Source organism: Bos grunniens, chromosome 1 (assembly GCF_055505025.1).
Source record: "Bos grunniens cultivar Pamir isolate PY7600 chromosome 1, Bosgru_T2T1.0, whole genome shotgun sequence".
NCBI classification, from domain to species: domain Eukaryota; kingdom Metazoa; phylum Chordata; class Mammalia; order Artiodactyla; family Bovidae; genus Bos; species Bos grunniens.
In genome coordinates this window covers 76,925,348-76,933,640 of record NC_141165.1, presented here as the reverse complement: position 1 = coordinate 76,933,640, position 8,293 = coordinate 76,925,348, and the positions used below count along the sequence as shown (strand labels likewise).

Below are 8,293 nucleotides of genomic sequence, written 5' to 3'. Positions count from 1 at the left end.
CACTGTGCCAATTACCTGAAGCTCCGAGTCTGTCCGTATGGGGTGGACTTGGGGTGTAGAGCTTGGGCTCTGTCACTGGAATAATTCAGGCACAATTGGATCATCTCTCACCTCATCCAAGGAACCATGGTCTGGGGTGCCAGGGTCCCCCTGAGTCTGGTTCCTGGCCCATTGCTGTTGGGCCTGGGGTGGACTCCGAGATTTGGTGGGTAGTGTCTGAGGACAATCCATTTTCCAGTGGCCCCATTGTTTGCAGGTGGGGCAGGGTTTGGAGTGTGGCCGGGGCAGGACTTAGCCCAGTGTCTCACTTGGTTACATCTGAAGCAGGGGCCTGGAGGGTTAGGTCCCGTACGGGTGGGCCAAGGTTGATGGGCCAAAGGGGTTTAATTTTTTTCTTGGATAGCTGCAGCGAATAAAGTATATTTGGCCTTTCTTTCCTTTTCTTTTTCCTTTTTTGCTTCTTCCTCCCTATTGCTGAAAACTTTAAAGACTATTTCTAGGAGATCTCGCTGAGGGGTTTCGGGGCCCTTCTCTAACTGGTGTAGTTTTCGGCAAATATCACGGGCTTACTGGCTTATGAACTGGATGTGTGGGTACAGAAGTCTGGCGGGGGTGGAGATATCTAGATTAGTGTATTTTTGGACTGCCTCAGTAAGCCATGCAAGAAAAAGGGCAGGATTTTCATCTTTTTCTTGAGTCACTTCCCTAATCTTATCGTAGTTAACATGAATGTGAGAGCTTTTTATCATTCCTTCTAATAAACAGGTAATCATATGATGTAGGTACCGGATGCCGGCATCACCTGCTTGATATGTCCACCGCGGCTCAGTTAAAGGGACTGCATCATCAGCCACCGGATTAATCCTATCTTGGTTATGGAACTGATCAGCTCCATAACCCGGGGGGAAAGATGAGCTTGTCAGGCTTCCACACTCTGAAGAGCTGGCTGTAAAGAACAATAAGGAACCTCAACCTCCTGGGTTTGGGCACCAAAAAATGTAGGGTAAGGGAGTTAGAGAAGGCGAGGTTCTGAAAAAGAATGAGACCGGCACTTTACAGGAACAGATCACCTTTAATGAAGCGAGAAGGGGCAGCAGTCAGATTAGTGAGCTGCTGCACTAACCCAAGAAAAGAGTAAGTATATCTAGGCATATCTGTGGAAGTCTACTGTCTTAAGGGGGCCTGTTCTTCTCCAAGGTTGTTTGGGTTAGTTATTTCTTAAAAGGCTAGGGCAAGGAATTCTGGAGATTGGCCAGAGGCTGGGACTGGCTGGGAGCTGGGTGTAATCAACCTTAATGTCCTTTTTTTTTTCTTCTGGTGAGAGTTCTTTGTTTTGCATAGAATGGTGGGGAGGACCTGGAGGGGAGTTTTAACTCCAGGTTATTTTGAGCCATGTAACTTTCCTTCAGGATGGAGTCTAGGTTTACACTGGAGAGTTAAGGCACATGGAGAAAGCTGGACTATAAACCAAGCCGAGTCAGAAAAAGTATCAGGGGGAAGAGAAACCTCACATGGAGGGATGTCAGAGAAATGAAACAAGGTAGAATTTTCAAGAAGAGAGGTATCAGTTCAGTTCAGTTCAGTCGCTCAGTCATGTCCGGCTCTTTGCAACCCCATGGACTGCAGCACGCTAGGCTTCCCTGTCTGTCCGTCACCAACTCCTGGAGCTTGCTCAAACACATGTCCATTGAGTTGGTGATGCCATATAACCATCTTATCTTCTATCATCCCCTTCTCCTCCTGCCTTCATTCTTGCCCAGCATGAGGGTCTTTTCCAATGAGTCAGCTCTTCACATCAAGTGGCCAAAGTATTGGAGCTTCAGCTTCAGCCTCAGTCTTTCCAATAAACATTCAGGACTGATTTCCTTCAGGATGGACCAGTTGGATCTCCTTGCAGTCCAAGGGACTCTCAAGAGTCTTCTCCAACACCACAGTTCAAAAGCATCAATTCTTCGGTGCTCAGCTTTCTTTACAGTCCAACTCTCACATCCATACATGACTGCTGGAAAAACCATAGCTTTGACTATATGGACCCTTGTCAGTAAAGTAATGTCTCTGCTTTTGAATATGCTGTCTAGGTTCGTCATAGCTTTTGTTCCAAGGAGCAAGTGTCTTTTAATTTCATGGCTGCAATCACCATCTGCAGTGATTTTGGAGCCCAAAAAAATAAAGTCTGCCACTGTTTCCACTGTTTCCCCATCTATTTGCCATGAAGTAATGGGACCACATGCCATGATCTTCGTTTTCTGAATGTTGAGCTTTAAGCCAACTTTTTCACTCTCCTCTTTCACTTTCATCAAGACGCTTTTTAGTTCCTCTTCACTTTTTTCCAAAAGGGTGGTGTCATCTGCATATCTGAGGTTATTGATATTTCTGCCGGCAATCTTTATTCCAGCTTGTGCTTCTTCCAGCCCAGCGTTTCTCATGATGTACTCTGCATATAAGTTAAATAAGCAGGGTGACAATATACAGCCTTGACGTACTCCTTTCCCAATTTGGAGCCAGTCGGTTGTTCCATGTCCAGTTCTAATTGTTGTTTCTTGACCTGCATACAGATTTCTCAGGAGGCAGGTCAGGTGGTCTGGTATTCCCATCTCCCACCCTCTCTCCTCCTCAGGTTTGGTTGGGGGAGGAGGTATTTGTGACAGTGATGGTTCCTAGGGCCGCAGGGCTGGTATTCCACCTCTTAAAAAGCTGTGCCTGGATTATCAGCTCTCTTTAGATGTGGGGGAGTACTGCTGCCTGTCGTTTTCAGTTGTGGGTTCTGTGCCTGAAGCAATGGGAGATGTTCCCCTCAGCTGGTGAGGTAGCTGGTAAGAAGTCAGGGAGGTATTAGCCTAGCTCAGAGTGGCAAGAGATGAGCTTTAGACAGGCAAAGGAGCCAGATCTGAAGGTGCTCCCCATCGCTTGACCTGTTATCACAGGCTGGGTTTTCTAGAAGTAGACACTAAAATGGGATTTGGGAGTGTACTATGTTTGGTAGTGGAGGTAGTTTGGTTGCTAAGTTGTGTCCGACTCTTGAGACCCCATGGACTGTAGCCCTCCAGGCTCCTCTGTCCATGGATTCTACAGGCAAGAACACTGGAGTGGGTTGCCACTTCCTTCTCCAGGGGATCTTCCCCACCCAGGGATTGAACCTTCTCCAGGGTCTCCTGCCATTGCAGGCAGATCCTTTACCAACTGAACTACAAGGGAAGCCTCTAGAAGTAGACACTGAAATGGAATTTGGCGATGCACTATGTTTATTAGGGACCAACACCTATATAAGGAAGAGGGGAGAAGCAGGATCAGGCGCAGGGAGCAGATGAACTGTGACTCAGGCCTAATGGGGAGCTCTGGACTCAGGACATCTGTTGGTGTCTCAGGTCGCACACAGAGGTCCGGAGCTTTGTACCACCGCTTTACTCCATCCCTGGACATAGGCTTCCCTGGGAAGGGTAAGGCCATCCATGAGGCTGCTTTACAGCTGCCACTGAGGCTGACAGCACTGAACACTGCAGCCTGTCTGCTGAGCAGTCCTGCAGCCAGGCAGCAAACCTTCTCTTGGAGGGGGATCTAGCCGATGCATCTCCATGACTTCTGTTCCGCACTCCCCTCCAGCACCCTCCTCATTTCCGCTCTGGGACTTTGTGATCAGGCTTGCTCCTGCCAGCCTGCCTCTTGCACTTCTGCAGAACTTTGACAGCCCAGGAAGTTTGCCAGCAGGGCTTTGGAGAAGGAAGCAGGAAGAACTTTAGACTTTGGAAATGCTATTTATCTGTAATTGTAGCTCCAGGCAACCATAATTAGGAAGATGAATTTAGTTCTCAAGAAATTGCATAACACCTTCCCCAGTAAGAGATATTTTGGAGATTTTCTGTCTGACTCCCATCCCTACCTGAAATAATCTAAAATTGAGAGCACTGACCATCAAGAGGATAGGCGGCTTCCTGAGCCCTGGACATCCCCTTGCTCATCCAGACTTTGGACTGACCCTGACCAGCTTTGCCCTTGCCCAGGAAAACTTGAATTAAATTAGAGTTGGAGTTTGAGAAATAGTTTATAGGCTTATTTTCAAGTTTCTTTAAGGGTCATCTTAAGAATCCAGAGACCACCATTTGCCAGGTATGTAGCAGGTTTGCTTGTTAAATGAAACTCCCTAAATGTTTGTTGAATGAAACTTCTTCATGAATCTAGTAAGATTTCTCTGAGATGAGCACAGCATTCAGTTAAAACCTCACTCATTAAGTTTCTGTTAAAGGGGAAAGGCAGTTAATGAAAGAGAGAAGATGAGGGAAGGGTAGATGGACTTCCAGAAAAGGAGTTTCTGATCTCAATTTATGACAGAAAGTGTTGTGTAAAAGGCCAGGGCTCTTGCTTAATTGTTGATAATCCTTAGTCAGAAATTTATCATTTATAAGCCTTTGTAAAATGACCATATTCCTAATACCTAAATTACAAGGTGTTGTATGCATTAATGAGATAACAGCTTAAGTGTCGCCTAGCAGGAAGCCTGACACTTAAGGTGAGGTGACGGCACTTGTGGGGCTTCCCAGGTGGCGCAAGTGGTAAAGAGCCCGCCTGCCAATGCAGGAGCCAAGAGAGATGTGGGTTCGATCCCTGGGTCAAGATCTCCTGAAGTAGGAAATGGTAACCTATTCCAGTATTCTTACCTGGAGAAGCCCATGGACAGAGGAGCCTGGAGGGCTACAGTCCATGGGGTCACAAAGAGTTGGACACGACTGAAGCAAACCATTCTGTTCTTTGTCCTCTCCTGCAGTTGTTCATCATAATAAACAGAGGCTTGTGTTTTGCAACAGAGGGAAATGGCAGGAGAGAAGGGACAATGACACAACACAAGAGAAAGGACACAACGGTCCTTTCCTCAGGCACAGAGAGAGACACATGGTGCTCGTCACTCACGTGTTCAGTCATTCCCTGAAAATATTTACTGAGTGCCAGCTATAGGCCAGGTAGGATTCTAGGTGCTGAGGGTTCATCTGTGAACAAGACAGGCAAAGATCCTTGCTCTTACGGGGCTTGCACTCTATTGAAGAAGACAGATGAGAAGAAATATTCGGTATGTGAGGAGATGAGTGTTACAGAAAAATACCAACAACAACAAAAATTAAGGGGGATCATAACTGAGTGAGTCAAGTGAGGTAAAGGGAGGGAGGCAGTTCACGAGTGTAAGCCAAGGTAGGTAGATGTCCTTGAGAAAGAGAGATGAAGACCTCTGGAAAGCTAGGCGGGGAGCAACCCCATAGCTACAGCAGACCCTTTAGATGGAAGCCTTCCGGTGCAATCTCCGCAGTGTTGGCAGGAGGCCAGGGTGACTGGACAAGTGAGCTAAGGGCAGAGAAACAGAGGAGTCATTTTGAATGACAAGGAGAAATCACACTGGATTTATTCAAGACTTTGCTTTTGTTCCGAGTGAAACAGGGGCCTTTGCAGGATTTTGAACAGAGTGACGGGATCTGACTCTAAAAAGGTTATACTGGCTACAGTGGGAGATCCATAAGAGGAATTGGTGTCATCATTCAATATCATTGATGGAATCTGTTCCAAGATAGATCACTTAGTTTTATGTGGGACAATCTCAGCAGGTTGTTGCTGGAGATTGCACACAACAAATGTTTCCCAACGTTAGGTAACTTACAGGGATGCAGATTCAGACCTTTCTGGCTTATTTTAATGCATAAACTAGTCTTCTTCAGCAAAGAAAAGAAGGAATGTTTAAAAGCTGACAAAAAAAAAATTGGAAGACAAGTTTATCCCCTTTTTTTTACCTAATTAAGTTTTTAAATAGGTATTACCTGCATTGGACACCTCAAAAGGTACAAAAAGATGAAAAGAGTATCTTTCTCCTTACCTGTTTCCTGGTCCAACAGTTTCCCCCATAGAAGCAGACGCAGTCACCTTGGCTTGTGTAGCCTCCTGGAAGCGTATACAAGAGTACATATGCACCTTAGGGATGTGAACTGGCCTGTGTCATCCCCTACCTCCAAATCCATAGGTTGAAGTTCTAGTCGCAGAAGGGGTTGCATTTGAAGATAGCATCTTTAAGAGGTAATTAAGGTAAATGAAATAATTAGGATGGGCTCTAATACAATATGGCTGGGATCATTTTAAGAAAAGGAAATGAGGACACAAACACAGAGGAAAGACTAGGTGAAGACATGGGGAGAAGATGGCCATCTACAACCCACCAAGACAGGCTTCAGAAAAAAACCAACCAACATTCTGTATATATGGAGATATATATATATATCTCCATATGTACTCCTATGAACTTTGCTTTTCTCTTTTAAAATTGCATCTTAGAGGTCATTCCAGGCCATTACACATGGAGCTGCTGCATTCTTTTTAAAGACTACACAGCAGTCTACACTGCATGGATGTTTAATAATTGATTTACCCATTCTTTAAGCAATGTATCTTCAAATTGTTTCAAAACTTTTTTATTATAAAGAAGATTACAGTGAGTAACTTTGTATACATGTCATTTCATACATGTGCATGAATGTAAGAAGAATAGATTCTTAGAAGCAGAACCGAAAATAAATGTTCAGCTGAAAATAAATGAATTTAAAATTTTGACAGATACTGCTGAACTGTCTTTTCAAAGTACCAGCATACACACCAATCAGCAAAAGTTCCTCTTTCTCCATTCTATCACCAATATGTTATGTAATAGAGCTATTTGTTGCCAATGTGATGGGTAATCAATAGTATCTTGCATTTATTATAAACAAGATTGGGTGACTTTCCCATATCTAAATATTTTATTTAACTTCAGGATTAATATTTCTTCTCCTACCCTGCACAGTGGTCTGAGCAGCATTACCATTAATCTGAACCCATATGTTTGTTACCCTGCAGCATTTCATATCCTGTCTTCCCACCATCCAAAGCAGTTTCTATTCTTTATACCACAGGGGACTTTTTCTGACTCCTCCATGGTTAGGATCACAGAGGATGCTCATCATGGTTGTCATTGGCATCCACAACCTAGCTTGGTTAGCTGACATATAAACACATTTGCAATTTCATATCTACCTGGAGGAGCCCAGGAATTTTTCAAAGAAGTGATATTTGAAGTACTTACGGAATTTAGCCAGATAAGTAAACCATTCTAGACAGGTAAAAAGGCACAAAATTTAAAACACTGCAAACTTGAACATCAAGTAGTCTGTAGGACATCTTAAGGCTTCCCTGGTGGCTCAACTGGTAAAAAATCTGCCTGCCAATGCAGGAAACATGGGTTCAATCCCTGGCTCAGGAAGATATCCTGGAGAAGAAAATGGCAACTTGCTCCAGTATTCTTGCCTGGGAAATTCCATGGACAGAGGAGCCTGGTGGGCTACAGTCCATGGGGTCCCAAAGAATTGGACACAGCTAACCATGCATGCATGCAGGACATCTTAAGGAAAGTTGGAAAAAAATGTGGTTGGAAAGTCTCAGCTTCCTTGTTCAGGCCTGTAAATGGGGATAATAATATCTAATTCTGGTTTATAAGCTAAGACTTCTCTCTGGCACCCACAGGTATGACCCGCCCCCAATTCCTCTCCTGACTTTCCTCTCTCTGAGCAAGTTGCTCTCATAAAGACTGATAAAATTAAACAAAAATGGCTTCTAAATACCTTTACTAATTTATCTGACTATAGTAGGAAATTATGGAGAAAATTCAAGGCGTGCAGAATACCAGGAAAAAATTAAAAAGAACAAAATATTAATACTAATCCCCAGAAGCAACCACTGCTAATATTTTGCTGGAGATCTTTACAGAAGTCTCCATAAACACACATATATAATGCTGATTTTACATATATATGTGTATATACAGAGAGAGAAACTATGCATATACTCTATGTAATATATGTAATATCTACATAGTTCATGTAGCTTAAATAATTTTTTAACTAAAAATACAGAAATTTTTCATGCCAATGTAAATAGAACCATATTATCCTGGTTATTGGGGTTTCCCAGGTGGTGCTAGTGGTAACGAACCTGCCTGCCAAAGCAGGAGACATAAGAGACATGGGTTCAGTCCCTGGGTTGGGAAGATCCCCTGGAGGAGGACATGGCAAACCACTCCAGTATTCTTGCTTGGAGAATCCCATGGACAGAGGAGCCTCGTGGGCTACAGTCCGTAGGGTTGCAGAGTCACACATGACTGAAGTGACAGCATGCACGCACCCATACTGGTTATTGCCTACGTGGTATTCAGTTCTGTCGGAGCTGCTAGAAACCATGGACTAATTCTCTATTAGGGGTACTTAGGCTATTATGCAAACATTGCTACAATGAA

The 8,293-nt window shown here is 44.1% G+C and overlaps 1 long non-coding RNA gene across 1 annotated transcript; it reads right to left on the bottom strand.

The window, feature by feature from the left end:
• Positions 1-3,224: 3,224 nt before the first annotated feature.
• On the bottom strand, positions 3,225-5,917 carry LOC147379712 (uncharacterized). The gene is made up of 2 exons (XR_015163206.1): positions 5,852-5,917; positions 3,225-5,328 (listed from the first exon to the last, which is right to left on the bottom strand). It is a non-coding gene; the product is annotated as an uncharacterized LOC147379712 (long non-coding RNA).
• Positions 5,918-8,293: the final 2,376 nt, after the last annotated feature.